At 46.1% G+C, this 25,595-nt stretch overlaps 22 non-coding genes across 22 annotated transcripts; all 22 read left to right on the forward strand.

Annotated features, from left to right (window-relative positions):
• The first annotated feature begins 4,290 nt into the window (after positions 1-4,290).
• On the forward strand, positions 4,291-4,363 carry Trnar-ucg (transfer RNA arginine (anticodon UCG)). The gene has a single exon. It is a non-coding gene; the product is annotated as a tRNA-Arg (tRNA).
• A 1,449-nt stretch (positions 4,364-5,812) lies between these two features.
• On the forward strand, positions 5,813-5,885 carry Trnar-ucg (transfer RNA arginine (anticodon UCG)). Its single transcript has one exon. It is a non-coding gene; the product is annotated as a tRNA-Arg (tRNA).
• A 1,431-nt stretch (positions 5,886-7,316) lies between these two features.
• Positions 7,317-7,389, forward strand: Trnar-ucg (transfer RNA arginine (anticodon UCG)). The gene has a single exon. It is a non-coding gene; the product is annotated as a tRNA-Arg (tRNA).
• Positions 7,390-7,842: 453 nt separating this feature from the next.
• On the forward strand, positions 7,843-7,915 carry Trnak-cuu (transfer RNA lysine (anticodon CUU)). Its single transcript has one exon. It is a non-coding gene; the product is annotated as a tRNA-Lys (tRNA).
• A 911-nt stretch (positions 7,916-8,826) lies between these two features.
• On the forward strand, positions 8,827-8,899 carry Trnar-ucg (transfer RNA arginine (anticodon UCG)). Its single transcript has one exon. It is a non-coding gene; the product is annotated as a tRNA-Arg (tRNA).
• Positions 8,900-10,335: 1,436 nt separating this feature from the next.
• On the forward strand, positions 10,336-10,408 carry Trnar-ucg (transfer RNA arginine (anticodon UCG)). The gene has a single exon. It is a non-coding gene; the product is annotated as a tRNA-Arg (tRNA).
• Positions 10,409-13,359: 2,951 nt separating this feature from the next.
• Trnar-ucg (transfer RNA arginine (anticodon UCG)) lies at positions 13,360-13,432 on the forward strand. Its single transcript has one exon. It is a non-coding gene; the product is annotated as a tRNA-Arg (tRNA).
• A 1,426-nt stretch (positions 13,433-14,858) lies between these two features.
• Trnar-ucg (transfer RNA arginine (anticodon UCG)) lies at positions 14,859-14,931 on the forward strand. The gene has a single exon. It is a non-coding gene; the product is annotated as a tRNA-Arg (tRNA).
• Positions 14,932-16,386: 1,455 nt separating this feature from the next.
• On the forward strand, positions 16,387-16,459 carry Trnar-ucg (transfer RNA arginine (anticodon UCG)). The gene has a single exon. It is a non-coding gene; the product is annotated as a tRNA-Arg (tRNA).
• An 863-nt stretch (positions 16,460-17,322) lies between these two features.
• On the forward strand, positions 17,323-17,394 carry Trnat-agu (transfer RNA threonine (anticodon AGU)). The gene has a single exon. It is a non-coding gene; the product is annotated as a tRNA-Thr (tRNA).
• A 504-nt stretch (positions 17,395-17,898) lies between these two features.
• Trnar-ucg (transfer RNA arginine (anticodon UCG)) lies at positions 17,899-17,971 on the forward strand. The gene has a single exon. It is a non-coding gene; the product is annotated as a tRNA-Arg (tRNA).
• Positions 17,972-18,835: 864 nt separating this feature from the next.
• Trnat-agu (transfer RNA threonine (anticodon AGU)) lies at positions 18,836-18,907 on the forward strand. The gene has a single exon. It is a non-coding gene; the product is annotated as a tRNA-Thr (tRNA).
• A 496-nt stretch (positions 18,908-19,403) lies between these two features.
• On the forward strand, positions 19,404-19,476 carry Trnar-ucg (transfer RNA arginine (anticodon UCG)). Its single transcript has one exon. It is a non-coding gene; the product is annotated as a tRNA-Arg (tRNA).
• A 452-nt stretch (positions 19,477-19,928) lies between these two features.
• Trnak-cuu (transfer RNA lysine (anticodon CUU)) lies at positions 19,929-20,001 on the forward strand. Its single transcript has one exon. It is a non-coding gene; the product is annotated as a tRNA-Lys (tRNA).
• A 902-nt stretch (positions 20,002-20,903) lies between these two features.
• Trnar-ucg (transfer RNA arginine (anticodon UCG)) lies at positions 20,904-20,976 on the forward strand. Its single transcript has one exon. It is a non-coding gene; the product is annotated as a tRNA-Arg (tRNA).
• A 366-nt stretch (positions 20,977-21,342) lies between these two features.
• Positions 21,343-21,414, forward strand: Trnat-agu (transfer RNA threonine (anticodon AGU)). The gene has a single exon. It is a non-coding gene; the product is annotated as a tRNA-Thr (tRNA).
• Positions 21,415-21,939: 525 nt separating this feature from the next.
• On the forward strand, positions 21,940-22,012 carry Trnar-ucg (transfer RNA arginine (anticodon UCG)). Its single transcript has one exon. It is a non-coding gene; the product is annotated as a tRNA-Arg (tRNA).
• An 863-nt stretch (positions 22,013-22,875) lies between these two features.
• Positions 22,876-22,947, forward strand: Trnat-agu (transfer RNA threonine (anticodon AGU)). The gene has a single exon. It is a non-coding gene; the product is annotated as a tRNA-Thr (tRNA).
• A 510-nt stretch (positions 22,948-23,457) lies between these two features.
• Trnar-ucg (transfer RNA arginine (anticodon UCG)) lies at positions 23,458-23,530 on the forward strand. Its single transcript has one exon. It is a non-coding gene; the product is annotated as a tRNA-Arg (tRNA).
• An 860-nt stretch (positions 23,531-24,390) lies between these two features.
• On the forward strand, positions 24,391-24,462 carry Trnat-agu (transfer RNA threonine (anticodon AGU)). The gene has a single exon. It is a non-coding gene; the product is annotated as a tRNA-Thr (tRNA).
• Positions 24,463-24,972: 510 nt separating this feature from the next.
• On the forward strand, positions 24,973-25,045 carry Trnar-ucg (transfer RNA arginine (anticodon UCG)). Its single transcript has one exon. It is a non-coding gene; the product is annotated as a tRNA-Arg (tRNA).
• A 452-nt stretch (positions 25,046-25,497) lies between these two features.
• Trnak-cuu (transfer RNA lysine (anticodon CUU)) lies at positions 25,498-25,570 on the forward strand. Its single transcript has one exon. It is a non-coding gene; the product is annotated as a tRNA-Lys (tRNA).
• Positions 25,571-25,595: the final 25 nt, after the last annotated feature.

Consider the following 25,595-nt stretch of genomic DNA (forward strand, 5'->3'; position numbering starts at 1 on the left):
CACAAATATTACGAAGACCTATACACTGCCAACCCGGTATGTGAAGAGTCCTTCGATGAGTTCCTTAGTTACATAGCTCCACAGGTCTCGGACGAGGAAAACGAAGACCTTCTCGTTGAGTGTACTAACGAAGATATCCACAGAATCATCTGCAAATCTCCTCTGAGGAAATCGCCGGGACCGGATGGTTTGCCTGTTGAATTTTATAAACGATACTGGCCACTGATTGGTGACATGTTTACCCGAATGACGAACGAGGTGCTTCAGGGAAAGCATTTACCTGCTGTTTTTAAAGAGAGCACAATAGTACTAATCCCAAAAAATGCTGCAAAAAGAAACCTCAACAACTTTCGTCCTATCTCCCTGTTAAACTCTGATTATAAAATCATCGGCAGAATTTTAAACAACAGACTCTCTCAGTTGGCCAAAAAGATAGTAAGTCCATACCAGTCCTGTGTGCCTACCAAGAGCATTTTCAAAAGCATAGCTGAATATAGAGATATAATTGCCATCACTGCTGTGACCACCATAAAATGTGCTATCATGTTTATTGACTTCCAGAAAGCATTTGATCGTGTGGATCATAGATTCCTTAGTGCCACACTGAACAAAATAGGTTTTAATGAGCGAGTCGTAAGTGTGATCAGCAATGTTGCAACAGGCATCAGCGCTTGTATATCAGTTAACTGCCAGAGGACAAAGCAGATTCAGATCAGGCGCGGCGTTCCTCAAGGAAGCCCCCTCTCCATGTTCCTATTCGTGCTTTCATTAGAACCTTTCCTCCGCAGTGTTCATGCCACTCTAACTGGCATCACATTATCTGGTCACCGAACAGTCATAAACGCCTATGCCGATGATGTCGGAGTCGTCCTGCGAAATCCCGACGACATTTTGAAATTGGAAACGCTAATTAAAAAGTACTGTAGAGTCTCCGGAGCAGGTGTCAACGCAAACAAAAGCAAACTCCTAAACCTGCGGGGTTTTCAACATACCACCTTAGCCTGGGCCACAATGGTCACCCAATGCAAAGCACTAGGAATAACACTGACACCTTGTCCGTTAAAAATGGCAGCTATCAATTGGAGAAATACGTCGGGACAACTTCTTGGAACAACAAGAGAAAACCTCCACCGTAACTTGAACCAAGTTCAGAGGGTGATTTTCATTAACCACTGCATTCTCTCCAGGAGTTACTTTATAGCACAGATCTTCCCACTACCGAAAATGATTGGAAAAAAGATAATGTCTACCATTGCCAGCTATCTTTGGAGAGGGGATATATTCAGAGTCGACGCAAAAACTGCGACCTTAGATCCCAGGAATGGAGGTTTGGGGTTAGTTGACATCAGAAATAAGGCGTCTGCGCTTTTTATAAAAAGGACCGCCACTATCCTTAGCGACCACGCTGATAGCATTACAACTAAATTATTTGAAATTGTCAGGCCTGCCAGTTTACAGGCGCCGGTGAATGTGCAAAAAATAAATAACCGGCTCCAGTACGTTCGTGTATATTTTGTGGAATTCAGCTATCTCGGCGGTGTCATCATCAACTCACGACGGATCACGGCCCGCGATATTCTGTCCCATCGAAAGAAAATGGAGGGGAGAAACAAATTGGAAAGTAAATACCCACACACTGATTGGGACGCCATATGGAAAAATATTAATATGCGTGGTCTACCATCGGACGTCAAGTCAGCGTGGTATAAAACAGTGAATGAGACCGTAAGCACCAATGAAAGGTTACATGCAATCGGCGTTAGCGACACGAACCTATGTCTCAAATGTAAATTGATCGACACGTTAGTGCACAGATTCACGTGCGGTGGCAATCTACAAATCTGTAATTGGATTAGGGAACAACTGGCTTTTCTTACGAGATCTTCGGTGGAAAATTTTCCCCCTGTTACATTCCTCAGGCCTCAGACTTGCTATTTTCCAGCAGCAAAAAACAACTCGGTCCATTGGTTAATGGGACACTATGTGAATTACGTAATTAATCACCTGGGAAATGACAATTCCACTGATTTTTACATGTACTTGAAGTGTGCTTTTTATAACGCCCTGAAATATAAAGACCACAAGAAAAACTACGGCAATATGCTTAAAATTGTATTCGAGCGACTGGGCATTGGTTGACAAGCCAACGAGATAAACAAAAATCGTTTATTTAAGCGAAACGACGCTTAAACAAAAACAATTGGGGAGAAGTACACTTTTACAGTTTCATATTACAATCACTTATCTTCTGCTGGCAAAGAAGGCTATTTTGTTTATTGCACAGAAGAAGCCGAAGCCGAAAGCCAGTATCGCAGGGTTAAAGATAAATTGTTTTCTTATACATTCATTTTATGACTGAGAAGGAAGTCTCATTTGTTTCCATGGAAGGGAACATACTTTTTTATTATTATTATTAATCTCAAGAAGGAAAGGAGGCTATGGAATTAGTGCCTTAACATAAAATTCCTTCTTCACATTCCATGAAGATTTTTCTTTTACAATAAAAAAAATAACAAACAAACAAAAATAATAATAATAACAATAAAAAAAACTAAACAGAAATTAAAAAAAAGTAATATACAGGTTCAGGGTCCACTACTTCCTCCAACTTTATTATATATTACAAAGAAGTATGCTAGGTTGCCGAGAAGCAGTGGATGAGGAAAAAAAAAAAAAAAAAAAAAAAAAGCACTAAAGCTATAACCTTCAATCTCTATTGCCTCGGCATGACATAAATTTTTTGTTTCAAATGAAGCATCTTTTGAAAAAAAAAAAAAGTGGTTAAAAAAAAAAAATGGATAAGGCGTCGGACTTCGGATCCGAAGATGGCAGGTTCGAATCCTGTCACGGTCCTGTTTTTCCAGTTCTGAGAAACAAACATACCGTTTTAATGTAGCAATTGTGCAGTACAAAACCGTCTGAATGTTGCTGTTGACCATTTTGTGCTTGGAGATGGTCTTGAGCTTGAAACACACACAAGAAGACTGGTGTTAACTAGCGAAATGGTCGGCAGAGTGCCCTCACCGCGAGGTTTGACTGGCACTTGCACATCTAAAACAACGTCGGAAAGTAACTCGTTCGGCTTTTGAGTCACGTCAAGTATGTGTGTTAATTTTGACGCCGCTAGCTCTGCAGATTGTCATGCAAATTCCTTTACCTCTCAGAAATGATTATGAAATAAAAGTGAAGTACGTGACGAGTGTGACGTTAGGAAAACATTAGGCAGCATGGAGAGATTCTGTATGGGACCAACCAACCCAAACGAGTACTGTGTGATCTGCTACCCAGCACGTACCCAACGAGGCAGCACGGCTAGCTCAGTCGGTAGAGCATGAGACTCTTAATCATAGGGTCGTGGGTTCGAGCCCTACCCTGGGCGGAACGGAATTTTTCTCCGCTGCAGATGTAAATTACCGATTTTCTGATTAACGTGATGTAATGGAAATAGCAACTTTAAAATTTGCCTACGTCTCAATCAGTCGCAAGAAAACTGTATTTGAAGGTGAAGGTGATTTTTTAGACATGTGAAAGTCATGTTCTGAAGTGCAGGTGGTTTTGTTTGGAGAGAACATCGGCTACGTGTCAGATGTGTAGCCAAGCAGTAATGGGTCGCCATAGCTGCTAATATTAGTCAAAAATATGAAGTGTTGTCAGCTGAAGTCTGATAATTCAGACGACCGTGCGGCGAAGTACGCAAAAGTTCCGCTAGGCCGCGCCTCTATAGCTCAGTGGTAGAGCACTGGTCTAGTAAACCAGGAGTCGTGAGTTCCATCCTTACAGGAGGAAGACGAATTTTGGAAATCAGTTGCGCGTCATGGCCGTATAGCAAACAGTATCTGTGATGGCGAACAATTAGCGAGAGGCGTTTTATTAAGAATTACTCTCAGATGTGATTAAGGCGAATGGCGCTGATAAAGCATTTGCCAAAGCGGTACGGCATAAGGTGGGACGAGGCATTCTGAATTACATTTTATAGATGTATTTCTCACAAATGTCTGAACCTCTCGCGGTCGTCGTCATCGTCGTCGTCGCCGCCGCCGCCGCTTCTGCAGAATTAGCAAATGGCCATCGTAGCAAATGCGGCGAGGGACACCCTGCCATCGATTACGATTGCGCAAAGTGTGTGGTCTTGTTTTCCTGTCTATGTTTGGTCGGTCTCGTAAGAGGTTGAATGTAACGAATGGGTGGGAAAGAGTAAGGGGCAGCGGCTGTGTGGAACGAAAACACAATTCCTCAGGGGGTGTGAGCGTTTCGAGATGAATCGTATATAAGTTATACTTGGTCGTCAGTGACCGTGTGGCCTAATGGATAAGGCGTCGGACTTCGGATCCGAAGATTGCAGGTTCGAATCCTGTCACGGTCGTGTTTTTCCAGTTCTGAGAAACAAACATACCGTTTTAATGTAGCAATTGTGCAGTACAAAACCGTCTGAATGTTGCTGTTGACCATTTTGTGCTTGGAGATGGTCTTGAGCTTGAAACACACACAAGAAGACTGGTGTTAACTAGCGAAATGGTCGGCAGAATGCCCTCACCGCGAGGTTTGACTGGCACTTGCACATCTAAAACAACGTCGGAAAGTAACTCGTTCGGCTTTTGAGTCACGTCAAGTATGTGTGTTAATTTTGACGCCGCTAGCTCTGCAGATTGTCATGCAAATTCCTTTACCTCTCAGAAATGATTATGAAATAAAAGTGAAGTACGTGACGAGTGTGACGTTAGGAAAACATTAGGCAGCATGGAGAGATTCTGTATGGGACCAACCAACCCAAACGAGTACTGTGTGATCTGCTACCCAGCACGTACCCAACGAGGCAGCACGGCTAGCTCAGTCGGTAGAGCATGAGACTCTTAATCATAGGGTCGTGGGTTCGAGCCCTACCCTGGGCGGAACGGAATTTTTCTCCGCTGCAGATGTAAATTACCGATTTTCTGATTAACGTGATGTAATGGAAATAGCAACTTTAAAATTTCCCTACGTCTCAATCAGTCGCAAGAAAACTTTATTTGAAGGTGAAGGTGATTTTTTAGACATGTGAAAGTCATGTTCTGAAGTGCAGGTGGTTTTGTTTGGAGAGAACATCGGCTACGTGTCAGATGTGTAGCCAAGCAGTAATGGGTCGCCATAGCTGCTAATATTAGTCAAAAATATGAAGTGTTGTCAGCTGAAGTCTGATAATTCAGACGACCGTGCGGCGAAGTACGCAAAAGTTCCGCTAGGCCGCGCCTCTATAGCTCAGTGGTAGAGCACTGGTCTAGTAAACCAGGAGTCGTAAGTTCCATCCTTACAGGAGGAAGACGAATTTTGGAAATCAGTTGCGCGTCATGGCCGTATAGCAAACAGTATCTGTGATGGCGAACAATTAGCGAGAGGCGTTTTATTAAGAATTACTCTCAGATGTGATTAAGGCGAATGGCGCTGATAAAGCATTTGCCAAAGCGGTACGGCATAAGGTGGGACGAGGCATTCTGAATTACATTTTATAGATGTATTTCTCACAAATGTCTGAGCCTCTCGCGGTCGTCGTCATCGTCGTCGTCGTCGTCGTCGTCGCCGCCGCCGCCGCTTCTGCAGAATTAGCAAATGGCCATCGTAGCAAATGCGGCGAGGGACACCCTGCCATCGATTCCGATTGCGCAAAGTGTGTGGTCTTGTTTTCCTGTCTATGTTTGGTCGGTCTCGTAAGAGGTTGAATGTAACGAATGGGTGGGAAAGAGTAAGGGGCAGCGGCTGTGTGGAACGAAAACACAATTCCTCAGGGGGTGTGAGCGTTTCGAGATGAATCGTATATAAGTTATACTTGGTCGTCAGTGACCGTGTGGCCTAATGGATAAGGCGTCGGACTTCGGATCCGAAGATTGCAGGTTCGAATCCTGTCACGGTCCTGTTTTTCCAGTTCTGAGAAACAAACATACCGTTTTAATGTAGCAATTGTGCAGTACAAAACCGTCTGAATGTTGCTGTTGACCATTTTGTGCTTGGAGATGGTCTTGAGCTTGAAACACACACAAGAAGACCGGTGTTAACTAGCGAAATGGTCGGCAGAGTGCCCTCACCGCGAGGTTTGACTGGCACTTGCACATCTAAAACAACGTCGGAAAGTAACTCGTTCGGCTTTTGAGTCACGTCAAGTATGTGTGTTAATTTTGACGCCCCTAGCTCTGCAGATTGTCATGCAAATTCCTTTACCTCTCAGAAATGATTATGAAATAAAAGTGAAGTACGTGACGAGTGTGACGTTAGGAAAACATTAGGCAGCATGGAGAGATTCTGTATGGGACCAACCAACCCAAACGAGTACTGTGTGATCTGCTACCCAGCAGGTACCCAACGAGGCAGCACGGCTAGCTCAGTCGGTAGAGCATGAGACTCTTAATCATAGGGTCGTGGGTTCGAGCCCTTCGCTGGGCGGAACGGAATTTTTCTCCGCTGCAGATGTAAATTACCGATTTTCTGATTAACGTGATGTAATGGAAATAGCAACTTTAAAATTTCCCTACGTCTCAATCAGTCGCAAGAAAACTGTATTTGAAGGTGAACGTGATTTTGTAGACATGTGAAAGTCATGTTCTGAAGTGCAGGTGGTTTTGTTTGGAGAGAACATCGGCTACGTGTCAGATGTGTATCCAAGCAGTAATGGGTCGCCATAGCTGCTAATATTAGTCAAAAATATGAAGTGTTGTCAGCTGAAGTCTGATAATTCAGACGACCGTGCGGCGAAGTACGCAAAAGTTCCGCTAGGCCGCGCCTCTATAGCTCAGTGGTAGAGCACTGGTCTAGTAAACCAGGAGTCGTGAGTTCCATCCTTACAGGCGGAAGACGAATTTTGGAAATCAGTTGCGCGTCATGGCCGTATAGCAAACAGTATCTGTGATGGCGAACAATTAGCGAGAGGCGTTTTATTAAGAATTACTCTCAGATGTGATTAAGGCGAATGGCGCTGATAAAGCATTTGCCAAAGCGGTACGGCATAAGGTGGGACGAGGCATTCTGAATTACATTTTATAGATGTATTTCTCACAAATGTCTGAGCCTCTCGCGGTCGTCGTCATCGTCGTCGTCGCCGCCGCTTCTGCAGAATTAGCAAATGGCCATCGTAGCAAATGCGGCGAGGGACACCCTGCCATCGATTCCGATTGCGCAAAGTGTGTGGTCTTGTTTTCCTGTCTATGTTTGGTCGGTCTCGTAAGAGGTTGAATGTAACGAATGGGTGGGAAAGAGTAAGGGGCAGCGGCTGTGTGGAACGAAAACACAATTCCTCAGGGGGTGTGAGCGTTTCGAGATGAATCGTATATAAGTTATACTTGGTCGTCAGTGACCGTGTGGCCTAATGGATAAGGCGTCGGACTTCGGATCCGAAGATTGCAGGTTCGAATCCTGTCACGGTCGTGTTTTTCCAGTTCTGAGAAACAAACATACCGTTTTAATGTAGCAATTGTGCAGTACAAAACCATCTGAATGTTGCTGTTGACCATTTTGTGCTTGGAGATGGTCTTGAGCTTGAAACACACACAAGAAGACCGGTGTTAACTAGCGAAATGGTCGGCAGAGTGCCCTCACCGCGAGGTTTGACTGGCACTTGCACATCTAAAACAACGTCGGAAAGTAACTCGTTCGGCTTTTGAGTCACGTCAAGTATGTGTGTTAATTTTGACGCCGCTAGCTCTGCAGATTGTCATGCAAATTCCTTTACCTCTCAGAAATGATTATGAAATAAAAGTGAAGTACGTGACGAGTGTGACGTTAGGAAAACATTAGGCAGCATGGAGAGATTCTGTATGGGACCAACCAACCCAAACGAGTACTGTGTGATCTGCTACCCAGCAAGTACCCAACGAGGCAGCACGGCTAGCTCAGTCGGTAGAGCATGAGACTCTTAATCATAGGGTCGTGGGTTCGAGCCCCACCCTGGGCGGAACGGAATTTTTCTCCGCTGCAGATGTAAATTACCGATTTTCTGATTAACGTGATGTAATGGAAATAGCAACTTTAAAATTTGCCTACGTCTCAATCAGTCGCAAGAAAACTGTATTTGAAGGTGAAGGTGATTTTGTAGACATGTGAAAGTCATGTTCTGAAGTGCAGGTGGTTTTGTTTGGAGAGAACATCGGCTACGTGTCAGATGTGTAGCCAAGCAGTAATGGGTCGCCATAGCTGCTAATATTAGTCAAAAATATGAAGTGTTGTCAGCTGAAGTCTGATGATTCAGACGACCGTGCGGCGAAGTACGCAAAAGTTCCGCTAGGCCGCGCCTCTTTAGCTCAGTGGTAGAGCACTGGTCTAGTAAACCAGGAGTCGTGAGTTCCATCCTTACAGGAGGAAGACGAATTTTGGAAATCAGTTGCGCGTCATGGCCGTATAGCAAACAGTATCTGTGATGGCGAACAATTAGCGAGAGGCGTTTTATTAAGAATTACTCTCAGATGTGATTAAGGCGAATGGCGCTGATAAAGCATTTGCCAAAGCGGTACGGCATAAGGTGGGACGAGGCAGTGTGAATTACATTTTATAGATGTATTTCTCACAAATGTCTGAGCCTCTCGCGGTCGTCGTCATCGTCGTCGTCGCCGCCGCCGCCGCTTCTGCAGAATTAGCAAATGGCCATCGTAGCAAATGCGGCGAGGGACACCCTGCCATCGATTCCGATTGCGCAAAGTGTGTGGTCTTGTTTTCCTGTCTATGTTTGGTCGGTCTCGTAAGAGGTTGAATGTAACGAATGGGTGGGAAAGAGTAAGGGGCAGCGGCTGTGTGGAACGAAAACACAATTCCTCAGGGGGTGTGAGCGTTTCGAGATGAATCGTATATAAGTTATACTTGGTCGTCAGTGACCGTGTGGCCTAATCGATAAGGCGTCGGACTTCGGATCCGAAGATTGCAGGTTCGAATCCTGTCACGGTCGTGTTTTTCCAGTTCTGAGAAACAAACATACCGTTTTAATGTAGCAATTGTGCAGTACAAAACCGTCTGAATGTTGCTGTTGACCATTTTGTGCTTGGAGATGGTCTTGAGCTTGAAACACACACAAGAAGACCGGTGTTAACTAGCGAAATGGTCGGCAGAGTGCCCTCACCGCGAGGTTTGACTGGCACTTGCACATCTAAAACAACGTCGGAAAGTAACCCGTTCGGCTTTTGAGTCACGTCAAGTATGTGTGTTAATTTTGACGCCGCTAGCTCTGCAGATTGTCATGCAATTCCTTTACCTCTCAGAAATGATTATGAAATAAAAGTGAAGTACGTGACGAGTGTGACGTTAGGAAAACATTAGGCAGCATGGAGAGATTCTGTATGGGACCAACCAACCCAAACGAGTACTGTGTGATCTGCTACCCAGCAGGTACCCAACGAGGCAGCACGGCTAGCTCAGTCGGTAGAGCATGAGACTCTTAATCATAGGGTCGTGGGTTCGAGCCCTACCCTGGGCGGAACGGAATTTTTCTCCGCTGCAGATGTAAATTACCGATTTTCTGATTAACGTGATGTAATGGAAATAGCAACTTTAAAATTTGCCTACGTCTCAATCAGTCTCAAGAAAACTGTATTTGAAGGTGAAGGTGATTTTGTAGACATGTGAAAGTCATGTTCTGAAGTGCAGGTGGTTTTGTTTGGAGAGAACATCGGCTACGTGTCAGATGTGTAGCCAAGCAGTAATGGGTCGCCATAGCTGCTAATATTAGTGAAAAATATGAAGTGTTGTCAGCTGAAGTCTGATGATTCAGACGACCGTGCGGCGAAGTACGCAAAAGTTCCGCTAGGCCGCGCCTCTTTAGCTCAGTGGTAGAGCACTGGTCTAGTAAACCAGGAGTCGTGAGTTCCATCCTTACAGGAGGAAGACGAATTTTGGAAATCAGTTGCGCGTCATGGCCGTATAGCAAACAGTATCTGTGATGGCGAACAATTAGCGAGAGGCGTTTTATTAAGAATTACTCTCAGATGTGATTAAGGCGAATGGCGCTGATAAAGCATTTGCCAAAGCGGTACGGCATAAGGTGGGACGAGGCATTCTGAATTACATTTTATAGATGTATTTCTCACAAATGTCTGAGCCTCTCGCGGTCGTCGTCATCGTCGTCGTCGCCGCCGCCGCCGCTTCTGCAGAATTAGCAAATGGCCATCGTAGCAAATGCGGCGAGGGACACCCTGCCATCGATTCCGATTGCGCAAAGTGTGTGGTCTTGTTTTCCTGTCTATGTTTGGTCGGTCTCGTAAGAGGTTGAATGTAACGAATGGGTGGGAAAGAGTAAGGGGCAGCGGCTGTGTGGAACGAAAACACAATTCCTCAGGGGGTGTGAGCGTTTCGAGATGAATCGTATATAAGTTATACTTTGTCGTCAGTGACCGTGTGGCCTAATGGATAAGGCGTCGGACTTCGGATCCGAAGATTGCAGGTTCGAATCCTGTCACGGTCGTGTTTTTCCAGTTCTGAGAAACAAACATACCGTTTTAATGTAGCAATTGTGCAGTACGAAACCGTCTGAATGTTGCTGTTGACCATTTTGTGCTTGGAGATGGTCTTGAGCTTGAAACACACACAAGAAGACCGGTGTTAACTAGCGAAATGGTCGGCAGAGTGCCCTCACCGCGAGGTTTGACTGGCACTTGCACATCTAAAACAACGTCGGAAAGTAACTCGTTCGGCTTTTGAGTCACGTCAAGTATGTGTGTTAATTTTGACGCCGCTAGCTCTGCAGATTGACATGCAATTCCTTTACCTCTCAGAAATGATTATGAAATAAAAGTGAAGTACGTGACGAGTGTGACGTTAGGAAAACATTAGGCAGCATGGAGAGATTCTGTATGGGACCAACCAACCCAAACGAGTACTGTGTGATCTGCTACCCAGGAGGTACCCAACGAGGCAGCACGGCTAGCTCAGTGGGTAGAGCATGAGACTCTTAATCATAGGGTCGTGGGTTCGAGCCCTACCCTGGGCGGAACGGAATTTTTCTCCGCTGCAGATGTAAATTACCGATTTTCTGATTAACGTGATGTAATGGAAATAGCAACTTTAAAATTTGCCTACGTCTCAATCAGTCGCAAGAAAACTGTATTTGAAGGTGAAGGTGATTTTTTAGACATGTGAAAGTCATGTTCTGAAGTGCAGGTGGTTTTGTTTGGAGAGAACATCGGCTACGTGTCAGATGTGTAGCCAAGCAGTAACGGGTCGCCATAGCTGCTAATATTAGTCAAAAATATGAAGTGTTGTCAGCTGAAGTCTGATAATTCAGACGACGGTGCGGCGAAGTACGCAAAAGTTCCGCTAGGCCGCGCCTCTTTAGCTCAGTGGTAGAGCACTGGTCTAGTAAACCAGGAGTCGTGAGTTCCATCCTTACAGGAGGAAGACGAATTTTGGAAATCAGTTGCGCGTCATGGCCGTATAGCAAACAGTATCTGTGATGGCGAACAATTAGCGAGAGGCGTTTTATTAAGAATTACTCTCAGATGTGATTAAGGCGAATGGCGCTGATAAAGCATTTGCCAAAGCGGTACGGCATAAGGTGGGACGAGGCATTCTGAATTACATTTTATAGATGTATTTCTCACAAATGTCTGAGCCTCTCGCGGTCGTCGTCATCGTCGTCGTCGCCGCCGCCGCCGCTTCTGCAGAATTAGCAAATGGCCATCGTAGCAAATGCGGCGAGGGACACCCTGCCATCGATTCCGATTGCGCAAAGTGTGTGGTCTTGTTTTCCTGTCTATGTTTGGTCGGTCTCGTAAGAGGTTGAATGTAACGAATGGGTGGGAAAGAGTAAGGGGCAGCGGCTGTGTGGAACGAAAACACAATTCCTCAGGGGGTGTGAGCGTTTCGAGATGAATCGTATATAAGTTATACTTGGTCGTCAGTGACCGTGTGGCCTAATGGATAAGGCGACGGACTTCGGATCCGAAGATTCCAGGTTCGAATCCTGTCACGGTCCTGTTTTTCCAGTTCTGAGAAACAAACATACCGTTTTAATGTAGCAATTGTGCAGTACAAAACCATCTGAATGTTGCTGTTGACCATTTTGTGCTTGGAGATGGTCTTGAGCTTGAAACACACACAAGAAGACCGGTGTTAACTAGCGAAATGGTCGGCAGAGTGCCCTCACCGCGAGGTTTGACTGGCACTTGCACATCTAAAACAACGTCGGAAAGTAACTCGTTCGGCTTTTGAGTCACGTCAAGTATGTGTGTTAATTTTGACGCCGCTAGCTCTGCAGATTGTCATGCAATTCCTTTACCTCTCAGAAATGATTATGAAATAAAAGTGAAGTACGTGACGAGTGTGACGTTAGGAAAACATTAGGCAGCATGGAGAGATTCTGTATGGGACCAACCAACCCAAACGAGTACTGTGTGATCTGCTACCCAGCACGTACCCAACGAGGCAGCACGGCTAGCTCAGTCGGTAGAGCATGAGACTCTTAATCATAGGGTCGTGGGTTCGAGCCCTACCCTGGGCGGAACGGAATTTTTCTCCGCTGCAGATGTAAATTACCGATTTTCTGATTAACGTGATGTAATGGAAATAGCAACTTTAAAATTTGCCTACGTCTCAATCAGTCGCAAGAAAACTGTATTTGAAGGTGAAGGTGATTTTGTAGACATGTGAAAGTCATGTTCTGAAGTGCAGGTGGTTTTGTTTGGAGAGAACATCGGCTACGTGTCAGATGTGTAGCCAAGCAGTAATGGGTCGCCATAGCTGCTAATATTAGTCAAAAATATGAAGTGTTGTCAGCTGAAGTCTGATGATTCAGACGACCGTGCGGCGAAGTACGCAAAAGTTCCGCTAGGCCGCGCCTCTTTAGCTCAGTGGTAGAGCACTGGTCTAGTAAACCAGGAGTCGTGAGTTCCATCCTTACAGGAGGAAGACGAATTTTGGAAATCAGTTGCGCGTCATGGCCGTATAGCAAACAGTATCTGTGATGGCGAACAATTAGCGAGAGGTGTTTTATTAAGAATTACTCTCAGATGTGATTAAGGCGAATGGCGCTGATAAAGCATTTGCCAAAGCGGTACGGCATAAGGTGGGACGAGGCATTCTGAATTACATTTTATAGATGTATTTCTCACAAATCTCTGAGCCTCTCGCGGTCGTCGTCGTCGTCGTCGTCGTCGTCGTCGTCGTCGCCGCTTCTGCAGAATTAGCAAATGGCCATCGTAGCAAATGCGGCGAGGGACACCCTGCCATCGATTCCGATTGCGCAAAGTGTGTGGTCTTGTTTTCCTGTCTATGTTTGGTCGGTCTCGTAAGAGGTTGAATGTAACGAATGGGTGGGAAAGAGTAAGGGGCTGCGGCTGTGTGGAACGAAAACACAATTCCTCAGGGGGTGTTTGCGTTTCGAGATGAATCGTATATAAGTTACACTTGGTCGTCAGTGACCGTGTGGCCTAATGGATAAGGCGTCGGACTTCGGATCCGAAGATTGCAGGTTCGAATCGTGTCACGGTCCTGTTTTTCCAGTTCTGAGAAACAAACATACCGTTTTAATGTAGCAATTGTGCAGTACAAAACCATCTGAATGTTGCTGTTGACCATTTTGTGCTTGGAGATGGTCTTGAGCTTGAAACACACACAAGAAGACCGGTGTTAACTAGCAAAATGGTCGGCAGAGTGCCCTCACCGCGAGGTTTGACTGGCACTTGCACATCTAAAATAACGTCGGAAAGTAACTCGTACGTCAAGTATGTGTGTTAATTTTGACGCCGCTAGCTCTGCAGATTGTCATGCAAATTCCTTTACCTCTCAGAAATGATTATGAAATAAAAGTGAAGTACGTGACGAGTGTGACGTTAGGAAAACATTAGGCAGCATGGAGAGATTCTGTATGGGACCAACCAACCCAAACGAGTACTGTGTGATCTGCTACCCAGCAGGTACCCAACGAGGCAGCACGGCTAGCTCAGTCGGTAGAGCATGAGACTCTTAATCATAGGGTCGTGGGTTCGAGCCCTACCCTGGGCGGATCGGAATTTTTCTCCGCTGCAGATGTAAATTACCGATTTTCTGATTAACGTGATGTAATGGAAATAGCAACTTTAAAATTTGCCTACGTCTCAATCAGTCGCAAGAAAACTGTATTTGAAGGTGAAGGTGATTTTGTAGACATGTGAAAGTCATGTTCTGAAGTGCAGGTGGTTTTGTTTGGAGAGAACATCGGCTACGTGTCAGATGTGTAGCCAAGCAGTAATGGGTCGCCATAGCTGCTAATATTAGTCAAAAATATGAAGTGTTGTCAGCTGAAGTCTGATGATTCAGACGACCGTGCGGCGAAGTACGCAAAAGTTCCGCTAGGCCGCGCCTCTTTAGCTCAGTGGTAGAGCACTGGTCTAGTAAACCAGGAGTCGTGAGTTCCATCCTTACAGGAGGAAGACGAATTTTGGAAATCAGTTGCGCGTCATGGCCGTATAGCAAACAGTATCTGTGATGGCGAACAATTAGCGAGAGGCGTTTTATTAAGAATTACTCTCAGATGTGATTAAGGCGAATGGCGCTGATAAAGCATTTGCCAAAGCGGTACGGCATAAGGTGGGACGAGGCATTCTGAATTACATTTCATAGATGTATTTCTCACAAATCGCTGAGCCTCTCGCGGTCGTCGTCGTCGTCGTCGTCGTCGTCGTCGCCGCCGCTTCTGCAGAAGTAGCAAATGGCCATCGTAGCAAATGCGGCGAGGGACACCCTGCCATCGATTCCGATTGCGCAAAGTGTGTGGTCTTGTTTTCCTGTCTATGTTTGGTTGGTCTCGTAAGAGGTTGAATGTAACGAATGGGTGGGAAAGAGTAAGGGGCAGCGGCTGTGTGGAACGAAAACACAATTCCTCAGGGGGTGTGAGCGTTTCGAGATGAATCGTATATAAGTTATACTTGGTCGTCAGTGTCCGTGTGGCTTAATGGATAAGGCGTCGGACTTCGGATCCGAAGATTGCAGGTTCGAATCCTGTCACGGTCCTGTTTTTCCAGTTCTGAGAAACAAACATACCGTTTTAATGTAGCAATTGTGCAGTACAAAACCATCTGAATGTTGCTGTTGACCATTTTGTGCTTGGAGATGGTCTTGAGCTTGAAACACACACAAGAAGACCGGTGTTAACTAGCGAAATGGTCGGCAGAGTGCCCTCACCGCGAGGTTTGACTGGCACTTGCACATCTAAAATAACGTCGGAAAGTAACTCGTTCGGCTTTTGAGTCACGTCAAGTATGTGTGTTAATTTTGACGCCGCTAGCTCTGCAGATTGTCATGCAAATTCCTTTACCTCTCAGAAATGATTATGAAATAAAAGTGAAGTACGTGACGAGTGTGACGTTAGGAAAACATTAGGCAGCATGGAGAGATTCTGTATGGGACCAACCAACCCAAACGAGTACTGTGTGATCTGCTACCCAGCACGTACCCAACGAGGCAGCGCGTCTAGCTCAGTCGGTAGAGCATGAGACTCTTAATCATAGGGTCGTGGGTTCGAGCCCTACCCTGGGCGGAACGGAATTTTTCTCCGCTGCAGATGTAAATTACCGATTTTCTGATTAACGTGATGTAATGGAAATAGCAACTTTAAAATTTCCCTACGTCTCAATCAGTCGCAAGAAAACTGTATTTGAAGGTGAAGGTGATTTTGTAGACATGTGAAAGTCATGTTCTGAAGTGCAGGTGGTTTTGTTTGGAGAGAACATCGGCTACGTGTCAGATGTGTAGCCAAGCAGTAATGGGTCGCCATAGCTGCTAATATTAGTCAAAAATATGAAGTGTTGTCAGCTGAAGTCTGATGATTCAGACGACCGTGCGGCGAAGTACGCAAAAGTTCCGCTAGGCCGCGCCTCTTTAGCTCAGTGGTAGAGCACTGGTCTAGTAAACCAGGAGTCGTGAGTTCCATCCTTACAGGAGGAAGACGAATTTTGGAAATCAGTTGCGCGTCATGGCCGTATAGCAAACAGTATCTGTGATGGCGAACAATTAGCGAGAGGCGTTTTATTAAGAATTACTCTCAGATATGATTAAGGCGAATGGCGCTGATAAAGCATTTGCCAAAGCGGTACGGCATAAGGTGGGACGAGGCATTCTGAATTACATTTTATAGATGTATTTCTCACAAATCTCTGAGCCTCTCGCGGTCGTCGTCGTCGTCGTCGTCGTCGTCGTCGTCGTCGCCGCCGCCGCCGCCGCTTCTGCAGAATTAGCAAATGGCCATCGTAGCAAATGCGGCGAGGGACACCCTGCCATCGATTCCGATTGCGCAAAGTGTGTGGTCTTGTTTTCCTGTCTATGTTTGGTCGGTCTCGTAAGAGGTTGAATGTAACGAATGGGTGGGAAAGAGTAAGGGGCAGCGGCTGTGTGGAACGAAAACACAATTCCTCAGGGGGTGTGAGCGTTTCTAGATGAATCGTATATAAGTAATACTTGGTCGTCAGTGACGGTGTGGCCTAATGGATAAGGCGTCGGACTTCGGATCCGAAGATTGCAGGTTCGAATCCTGTCACGGTCGTGTTTTTCCAGTTCTGAGAAACAAACATACCGTTTTAATGTAGCAATTGTGCAGTACGAAATTGTCTGAATGTTGCTGTTGACCATTTTGTGCTTGGAGATGGTCTTGAGCTTGAAACACACACAAGAAGACCGGTGTTAACTAGCGAAATGGTCGGCAGAGTGCCCTCACCGCGAGGTTTGACTGGCACTTGCACATCTAAAACAACGTCGGAAAGTAACTCGTTCGGCTTTTGAGTCACGTCAAGTATGTGTGTTAATTTTGACGCCGCTAGCTCTGCAGATTGTCATGCATTTCCTTTACCTCTCAGAAATGATTATGAAATAAAAGTGAAGTACGTGACGAGTGTGACGTTAGGAAAACATTAGGCAGCATGGAGAGATTCTGTATGGGACCAACCAACCCAAACGAGTACTGTGTGATCTGCTACCCAGCAGGTACCCAACAAGGCGGCGCGGCTAGCTCAGTCGGTAGAGCATGAGACTCTTAATCATGGGGTCGTGGGTTCGAGCCCTACCCTGGGCGGAACGGAATTTTTCTCCTTTGCAGATGTAAATTACCGATTTTCTGATTAACGTGATGTAATGGAAATAGCAACTTTAAAATTTGCCTACGTCTCCATCAGTCGCAAGAAAACTGTATTTGAAGGTGAAGGTGATTAGGTAGCCATGTGTGAAAGTCATGTTCTGAAGTGCAGGTGATTTTGTTTGGAGAGAACATCGGCTACGTGTCAGGTGTGTATCCAAGCAGTAATGGGTCGCCATAGCTGCAAATATTAGTGAAAAATATGAAGTGTTGTCAGCTGAAGTCTGAAGATTCAGACGACCGTACGGACGAAGTACGCCAAAGTTCCGCTAGGCCGCGCCTCTTTAGCTCAGTGGTAGAGCACTGGTCTAGTAAACCAGGAGTCGTGAGTTCCATCCTCACAGGAGGAAGACGAATTTTGGAAATCAGTTGCGCGTCATGGCCGTATAGCAAACAGTATCTGTGATGGCGAACAATTAGCGTGAGGAGTTTTATTAAGAATTACTCTCAGATGTGATTAAGGCGAATGGCGCTGATAAAGCATTTGCCAAAGCGGTACGGCATAAGGTGGGACGAGGCAGTGTGAATTACATTTTATAGATGTATTTCTCACAAATCTCTGAGCCTCTCGCGGTCGTCGTCGTCGTCGTCGTCGCCGCCGCCGCCGCTTCTGCAGAATTAGCAAATGGCCATCGTAGTAAATGCGGCGAGGGACACCCTGCCATCGATTCCGATTGCGCAAAGTGTGTGGTCTTGTTTTCCTGTCTATGTTTGGTCGGTCTCGTAAGAGGTTGAATGTAACGAATGGGTGGGAAAGAGTAAGGGGCAGCGGCTGTGTGGAACGAAAACACAATTCCTCAGGGGGTGTGAGCGTTTCGAGATGAATCGTATATAAGTAATACTTGGTCGTCAGTGACGGTGTGGCCTAATGGATAAGGCGTCGGACTTCGGATCCGAAGATTGCAGGTTCGAATCCTGTCACGGTCGTGTTTTTCCAGTTCTGAGAAACAAACTTACCGTTTTAATGTAGCAATTGTGCAGTACGAAACCGTCTGTGTGGTTGCTGTTGACCATTTTGTGCTTGGAGATGGTCTTGAGCTTGAAACACACACAAGAAGACCGGTGTTAACTAGCGAAATGGTCGGCAGAGTGCCCTCACCGCGAGGTTTGACTGGCACTTGCACATCTAAAACAACGTCGGAAAGTAACTCGTTCGGCTTTTGAGTCACGTCAAGTATGTGTGTTAGTTTTGACGCCGCTAGCTCTGCAGATTGTCATGCATTTCCTTTACCTCTCAGAAATGATTATGAAATAAAAGTGAAGTACGTGACGAGTGTGACGTTAGGAAAACATTAGGCAGCATGGAGAGATTCTGTATGGGACCAACCAACCAAAACGAGTACTAACTGATCTGCTACCCAGCAGGTACCCAACGAGGCGGCACGGCTAGCTCAGTCGGTAGAGCATGAGACTCTTAATCATGGGGTCGTGGGTTCGAGCCCTACCCTGGGCGGAACGGAATTATTCTCCTTTGCAGATGTAAATTACCGATTTTCTGATTAACGTGATGTAATGGAAATAGCAACTTTAAAATTTGCCTACGTCTCCATCAGTCGCAAGAAAACTGTATTTGAAGGTGAAGGTGATTTTGTAGCCATGTGTGAAAGTAATGTTCTGAAGTGCAGGTGATTTTGTTTGGAGAGAACATCGGCTACGTGTCAGATGTGTATCCAAGCAGTAATGGGTCGCCATAGCTGCAAATATTAGTGAAAAATATGAAGTGTTGTCAGCTGAAGTCTGAAGATTCAGACGACCGTACGGACGAAGTACGCCAAAGTTCCGCTAGGCCGCGCCTCTTTAGCTCAGTGGTAGAGCACTGGTCTAGTAAACCAGGAGTCGTGAGTTCCATCCTCACAGGAGGAAGACGAATTTTGGAAATCAGTTGCGCGTCATGGACGTATAGCAAACAGTATCTGTGATGGCGAACAATTAGCGTGAGGAGTTTTATTAAGAATTACTCTCAGATGTGATTAAGGCGAATGGCGCTGATAAAGCATTTGCCAAAGCGGTACGGCATAAGGTGGGACGAGGCATTCTGAATTACATTTTATAGATGTATTTCTCACAAATCGCTGAGCCTCTCGCGGTCGTCGTCGCCGTCGCTGCCGCCGCTTCTGCAGAAGTAGCAAATGGCCATCGTAGCAAATGCGGCGAGGGACACCCTGCCATCGATTCCGATTGCGCAATGTGTGTGGTCTTGTTTTCCTGTCTATGTTTGGTCGGTCTCGTAAGAGGTTGAATGTAACGAATGGGTGGGAAAGAGTAAGAGGCAGCGGCTGTGTGGAACGAAAACACAATTCCTCAGGGGGGTGTGAGCGTTTCGAGATGAATCGTATATAAGTAATACTTGGTCGTCAGTGACCGTGTGGCCTAATGGATAAGGCGTCGGACTTCGGATCCGAAGATTGCAGGTTCGAATCCTGTCACGGTCGTGTTTTTCCAGTTCTGAGAAACAAACTTACCGTTTTAATGTAGCAATTGTGCAGTACGAAACCGTCTGAATGTTGCTGTTGACCATTTTGTGCTTGGAGATGGTCTTGAGCTTGAAACACACACAAGAAGACCGGTGTTAACTAGCGAAATGGTCGGCAGAGTGCCCTCACCGCGAGGTTTGACTGGCACTTGCACATCTAAAACAACGTCGGAAAGTAACTCGTTCGGCTTTTGAGTCACGTCAAGTATGTGTGTTAATTTTGACGCCGCTAGCTCTGCAGATTGTCATGCAATTCCTTTACCTCTCAGAAATGATTATGAAATAAAAGTGAAGTACGTGACGAGTGTGACGTTAGGAAAACATTAGGCAGCATGGAGAGATTCTGTATGGGACCAACCAACCCAAACGAGTACTGTGTGATCTGCTACCCAGCAGGTACCCAACGAGGCAGCACGGCTAGCTCAGTCGGTAGAGCATGAGACTCTTAATCACAGGGTCGTGGGTTCGACCCCTTCGCTGGGCGGAACGGAATTTTTTTCCACTGCAGATGTAAATTACCGATTTTCTGATTAACGTGATGTAATGGAAATAGCAACTTTAAAATTTGCCTACGTCTCAATCAGTCGCAAGAAAACTGTATTTGAAGGTGAAGGTGATTTTGTAGACATGTGAAAGTCATGTTCTGAAGTGCAGGTGGTTTTGTTTGGAGAGAACATCGGCTACGTGTCAGATGTGTAGCCAAGCAGTAATGGGTCGCCATAGCTGCTAATATTAGTCAAAAATATGAAGTGTTGTCAGCTGAAGTCTGAAGATTCAGACGACCGTGCGGCGAAGTACGCAAAAGTTCCGCTAGGCCGCGCCTCCTTAGCTCAGTGGTAGAGCACTGGTCTAGTAAACCAGGAGTCGTGAGTTCCATCCTTACAGGAGGAAGACGAATTTTGGAAATCAGTTGCGCGTCATGGCCGTATAGCAAACAGTATCTGTGATGGCGAACAATTAGCGGGAGGCGTTTTATTAAGAATTACTCTCAGATGTGATTAAGGCGAATGGCGCTGATAAAGCATTTGCCAAAGCGGTACGGCATAAGGTGGGACGAGGCAGTGTGAATTACATTTTATAGATGTATTTCTCACAAATCGCTGAGCCTCTCGCGGTCGTCGTCGCCGTCGCCGCCGCCGCTTCTGCAGAAGTAGCAAATGGCCATCGTAGCAAATGCGGCGAGGGACACCCTGCCATCGATTCCGATTGCGCAAAGTGTGTGGTCTTGTTTTCCTGTCTATGTTTGGTCGGTCTCGTAAGAGGTTGAATGTAACGAATGGGTGGGAAAGAGTAAGAGGCAGCGGCTGTGTGGAACGAAAACACAATTCCTCAGGGGGTGTGAGTGTTTCGAGATGAATCGTATATAAGTAATACTTGGTCGTCAGTGACCGTGTGGCCTAATGGATAAGGCGTCGGACTTCGGATCCGAAGATTGCAGGTTCGAATCCTGTCACGGTCGTGTTTTTCCAGTTCTGAGAAACAAACTTACCGTTTTAATGTAGCAATTGTGCAGTACGAAACCGTCTGAATGTTGCTGTTGACCATTTTGGAAATAGCAACTTTAAAATTTGCCTACGTCTCCATCAGTCGCAAGAAAACTGTATTTGAAGGTGAAGGTGATTTTGTAGCCATGTGTGAAAGTCATGTTCTGAAGTGCAGGTGATTTTGTTTGGAGAGAACATCGGCTACGTGTCAGATGTGTATCCAAGCAGTAATGGGTCGCCATAGCTGCAAATATTAGTGAAAAATATGAAGTGTTGTCAGCTGAAGTCTGAAGATTCAGACGACCGTACGGACGAAGTACGCCAAAGTTCCGCTAGGCCGCGCCTCTTTAGCTCAGTGGTAGAGCACTGGTCTAGTAAACCAGGAGTCGTGAGTTCCATCCTCACAGGAGGAAGACGAATTTTGGAAATCAGTTGCGCGTCACGGCCGTATAGCAAACAGTATCTGTGATGGCGAACAATTAGCGTGAGGAGTTTTATTAAGAATTACTCTCAGATGTGATTAAGGCGAATGGCGCTGATAAAGCATTTGCCAAAGCGGTACGGCATAAGGTGGGACGAGGCAGTGTGAATTACATTTTATAGATGTATTTCTCACAAATCGCTGAGCCTCTCGCGGTCGTCGTCGTCGTCGTCGTCGTCGTCGTCGTCGTCGTCGCCGTCGCCGCCGCCGCTTCTGCAGAAGTAGCAAATGGCCATCGTAGCAAATGCGGCGAGGGACACCCTGCCATCGATTCCGATTGCGCAAAGTGTGTGGTCTTGTTTTCCTGTCTATGTTTGGTCGGTCTCGTAAGAGGTTGAATGTAACGAATGGGTGGGAAAGAGTAAGGGGCAGCGGCTGTGTGGAACGAAAACACAATTCCTCAGGGGGTGTGAGCGTTTCGAGATGAATCGTATATAAGTAATACTTGGTCGTCAGTGACCGTGTGGCCTAATGGATAAGGCGTCGGACTTCGGATCCGAAGATTGCAGGTTCGAATCCTGTCACGGTCGTGTTTTTCCAGTTCTGAGAAGCAAACATACCGTTTTAATGTAGCAATTGTGCAGTACGAAACCGTCTGAATGTTGCTGTTGACCATTTTGTGCTTGGAGATGGTCTTGAGCTTGAAACACACACAAGAAGACCGGTGTTAACTAGCGAAATGGTCGGCAGAGTGCCCTCACCGCGAGGTTTGACTGGCACTTGCACATCTAAAACAACGTCGGAAAGTAACTCGTTCGGCTTTTGAGTCACGTCAAGTATGTGTGTTAATTTTGACGCCGCTAGCTCTGCAGATTGTCATGCAATTCCTTTACCTCTCAGAAATGATTATGAAATAAAAGTGAAGTACGTGACGAGTGTGACGTTAGGAAAACATTAGGCAGCATGGAGAGATTCTGTATGGGACCAACCAAAACAAACGAGTACTGTGTGATCTGCTACCCAGCAGGTACCCAACGAGGCAGCACGGCTAGCTCAGTCGGTAGAGCACGAGACTCTTAATCACAGGGTCGTGGGTTCGACCCCTTCGCTGGGCGGAACGGAATTTTTTTCCACTGCAGATGTAAATTACCGATTTTCTGATTAACGTGATGTAATGGAAATAGCAACTTTAAAATTTGCCTACGTCTCAATCAGTCGCAAGAAAACTGTATCTGAAGGTGAAGGTGATTTTGTAGACATGTGTGAAAGTCATGTTCTGAAGTGCAGGTGATTTTGTTTGGAGAGAACATCGGCTACGTGTCAGATGTGTATCCAAGCAGTAATGGGACGCCATAGCTGCTAATATTAGTCAAAAATATGAAGTGTTGTCAGCTGAAGTCTGAAGATTCAGACGACCGTACGGACGAAGTACGCAAAAGTTCCGCTAGGCCGCGCCTCTTTAGCTCAGTGGTAGAGCACTGGTCTAGTAAACCAGGAGTCGTGAGTTCCATCCTCACAGGAGGAAGACGAATTTTGGAAATCAGTTGCGCGTCATGGCCGTATAGCAAACAGTATCTGTGATGGCGAACAATTAGCGTGAGGAGTTTTATTAAGAATTACTCTCAGATGTGATTAAGGCGAATGGCGCTGATAAAGCATTTGCCAAAGCGGTACGGCATAAGGTGGGACGAGGCATTCTGAATTACATTTTATTGATGTATTTCTCACAAATCTCTGAGCCTCTCGCGGTCGTCGTCGTCGTCGTCGTCGTCGTCGTCGCCGCCGCCGCTTCTGCAGAATTAGCAAATGGCCATCGTAGCAAATGCGGCGAGGGACACCCTGCCATCGATTCCGATTGCGCAAAGTGTGTGGTCTTGTTTTCCTGTCTATGTTTGGTCGGTCTCGTAAGAGGTTGAATGTAAAGAATGGGTGGGAAAGAGTAAGGGACAGCGGCTGTGTGGAACGAAAACACAATTCCTCAGGTGGTGTGAGCGTTTCGAGATGAATCGTATATAAGTTATACTTGGTCGTCAGTGACCGTGTGGCCTAATGGATAAGGCGTCGGACTTCGGATCCGAAGATTGCAGGTTCGAATCCTGTCACGGGCGTGTTTTTCCAGTTCTGAGAAACAAACATACCGTTTTAATGTAGCAATTGTGCAGTACGAAACCGTCTGAATGTTGCTGTTGACCATTTTGTGCTTGGAGATGGTCTTGAGCTTGAAACACACACAAGAAGACCGGTGTTAACTAGCGAAATGGTCGGCAGAGTGCCCTCACGGCGAGGTTTGACTGGCACTTGCACATCTAAAACAACGTCGGAAAGTAACTCGTTCGGCTTTTGAGTCACGTCAAGTATGTGTGTTAATTTTGACGCCGCTAGCTCTGCAGATTGTCATGCAATTCCTTTACCTCTCAGAAATGATTATGAAATAAAAGTGAAGTACGTGACGAGTGTGACGTTAGGAAAACATTAGGCAGCATGGAGAGATTCTGTATGGGACCAACCAACCCAAACGAGTACTGTGTGATCTGCTACCCAGCAGGTACCCAACGAGGCAGCACGGCTAGCTCAGTCGGTAGAGCATGAGACTCTTAATCATAGGGTCGTGGGTTCGAGCCCTACCCTGGGCGGAACGGAATTTTTCTCCGCTGCAGATGTAAATTACCGATTTTCTGATTAACGTGATGTAATGGAAATAGCAACTTTAAAATTTGCCTACGTCTCAATCAGTCGCAAGAAAACTGTATTTGAAGGTGAAGGTGATTTTGTAGACATGTGAAAGTCATGTTCTGAAGTGCAGGTGGTTTTGTTTGGAGAGAACATCGGCTACGTGTCAGATGTGTAGCCAAGCAGTAATGGGTCGAAATAGCTGCTAATATTAGTCAAAAATATGAAGTGTTGTCAGCTGAAGTCTGAAGATTCAGACGACCGTGCGGCGAAGTACGCAAAAGTTCCGCTAGGCCGCGCCTCTTTAGCTCAGTGGTAGAGCACTGGTCTAGTAAACCAGGAGTCGTGAGTTCCATCCTCACAGGAGGAAGACGAATTTTGGAAATCAGTTGCGCGTCATGGCCGTATAGCAAACAGTATCTGTGATGGCGAACAATTAGCGAGAGGCGTTTTATTAAGAATTACTCTCAGATGTGATTAAGGCGAATGGCGCTGATAAAGCATTTGCCAAAGCGGTACGGCATAAGGTGGGACGAGGCATTCTGAATTACATTTTATAGATGTATTTCTCACAAATCTCTGAGCCTCTCGCGGTCGTCGTCGTCGTCGTCGTCGTCGTCGCCGCCGCCGCCGCTTCTGCAGAATTAGCAAATGGCCATCGTAGCAAATGCGGCGAGGGACACCCTGCCATCGATTCCGATTGCGCAAAGTGTGTGGTCTTGTTTTCCTGTCTATGTTTGGTCGGTCTCGTAAGAGGTTGAATGTAACGAATGGGTGGGAAAGAGTAAGGGGCAGCGGCTGTGTGGAACGAAAACACAATTCCTCAGGGGGTGTGAGCGTTTCGAGATGAATCGTATATAAGTAATACTTGGTCGTCAGTGACCGTGTGCCCTAATGGAAAAGGCGTCGGACTTCGGATCCGAAGATTGCAGGTTCGAATCCTGTCACGGGCGTGTTTTTCCAGTTCTGAGAAACAAACATACCGTTTTAATGTAGCAATTGTGCAGTACGAAACCGTCTGAATGTTGCTGTTGACCATTTTGTGCTTGGAGATGGTCTTGAGCTTGAAACACACACAAGAAGACCGGTGTTAACTAGCGAAATGGTCGGCAGAGTGCCCTCACCGCGAGGTTTGACTGGCACTTGCACATCTAAAACAACGTCGGAAAGTAACTCGTTCGGCTTTTGAGTCACGTCAAGTATGTGTGTTAATTTTGACGCCGCTAGCTCTGCAGATTGTCATGCAATTCCTTTACCTCTCAGAAATGATTATGAAATAAAAGTGAAGTACGTGACGAGTGTGACGTTAGGAAAACATTAGGCAGCATGGAGAGATTCTGTATGGGACCAACCAACCCAAACGAGTACTGTGTGATCTGCTACCCAGCAGGTACCCAACGAGGCAGCACGGCTAGCTCAGTCGGTAGAGCATGAGACTCTTAATCACAGGGTCGTGGGTTCGAGCCCTTCGCTGGGCGGAACGGAATTTTTTTCCACTGCAGA

This window comes from Schistocerca gregaria, chromosome 3 (assembly GCF_023897955.1).
Source record: "Schistocerca gregaria isolate iqSchGreg1 chromosome 3, iqSchGreg1.2, whole genome shotgun sequence".
NCBI classification, from domain to species: Eukaryota; Metazoa; Arthropoda; class Insecta; order Orthoptera; family Acrididae; genus Schistocerca; species Schistocerca gregaria.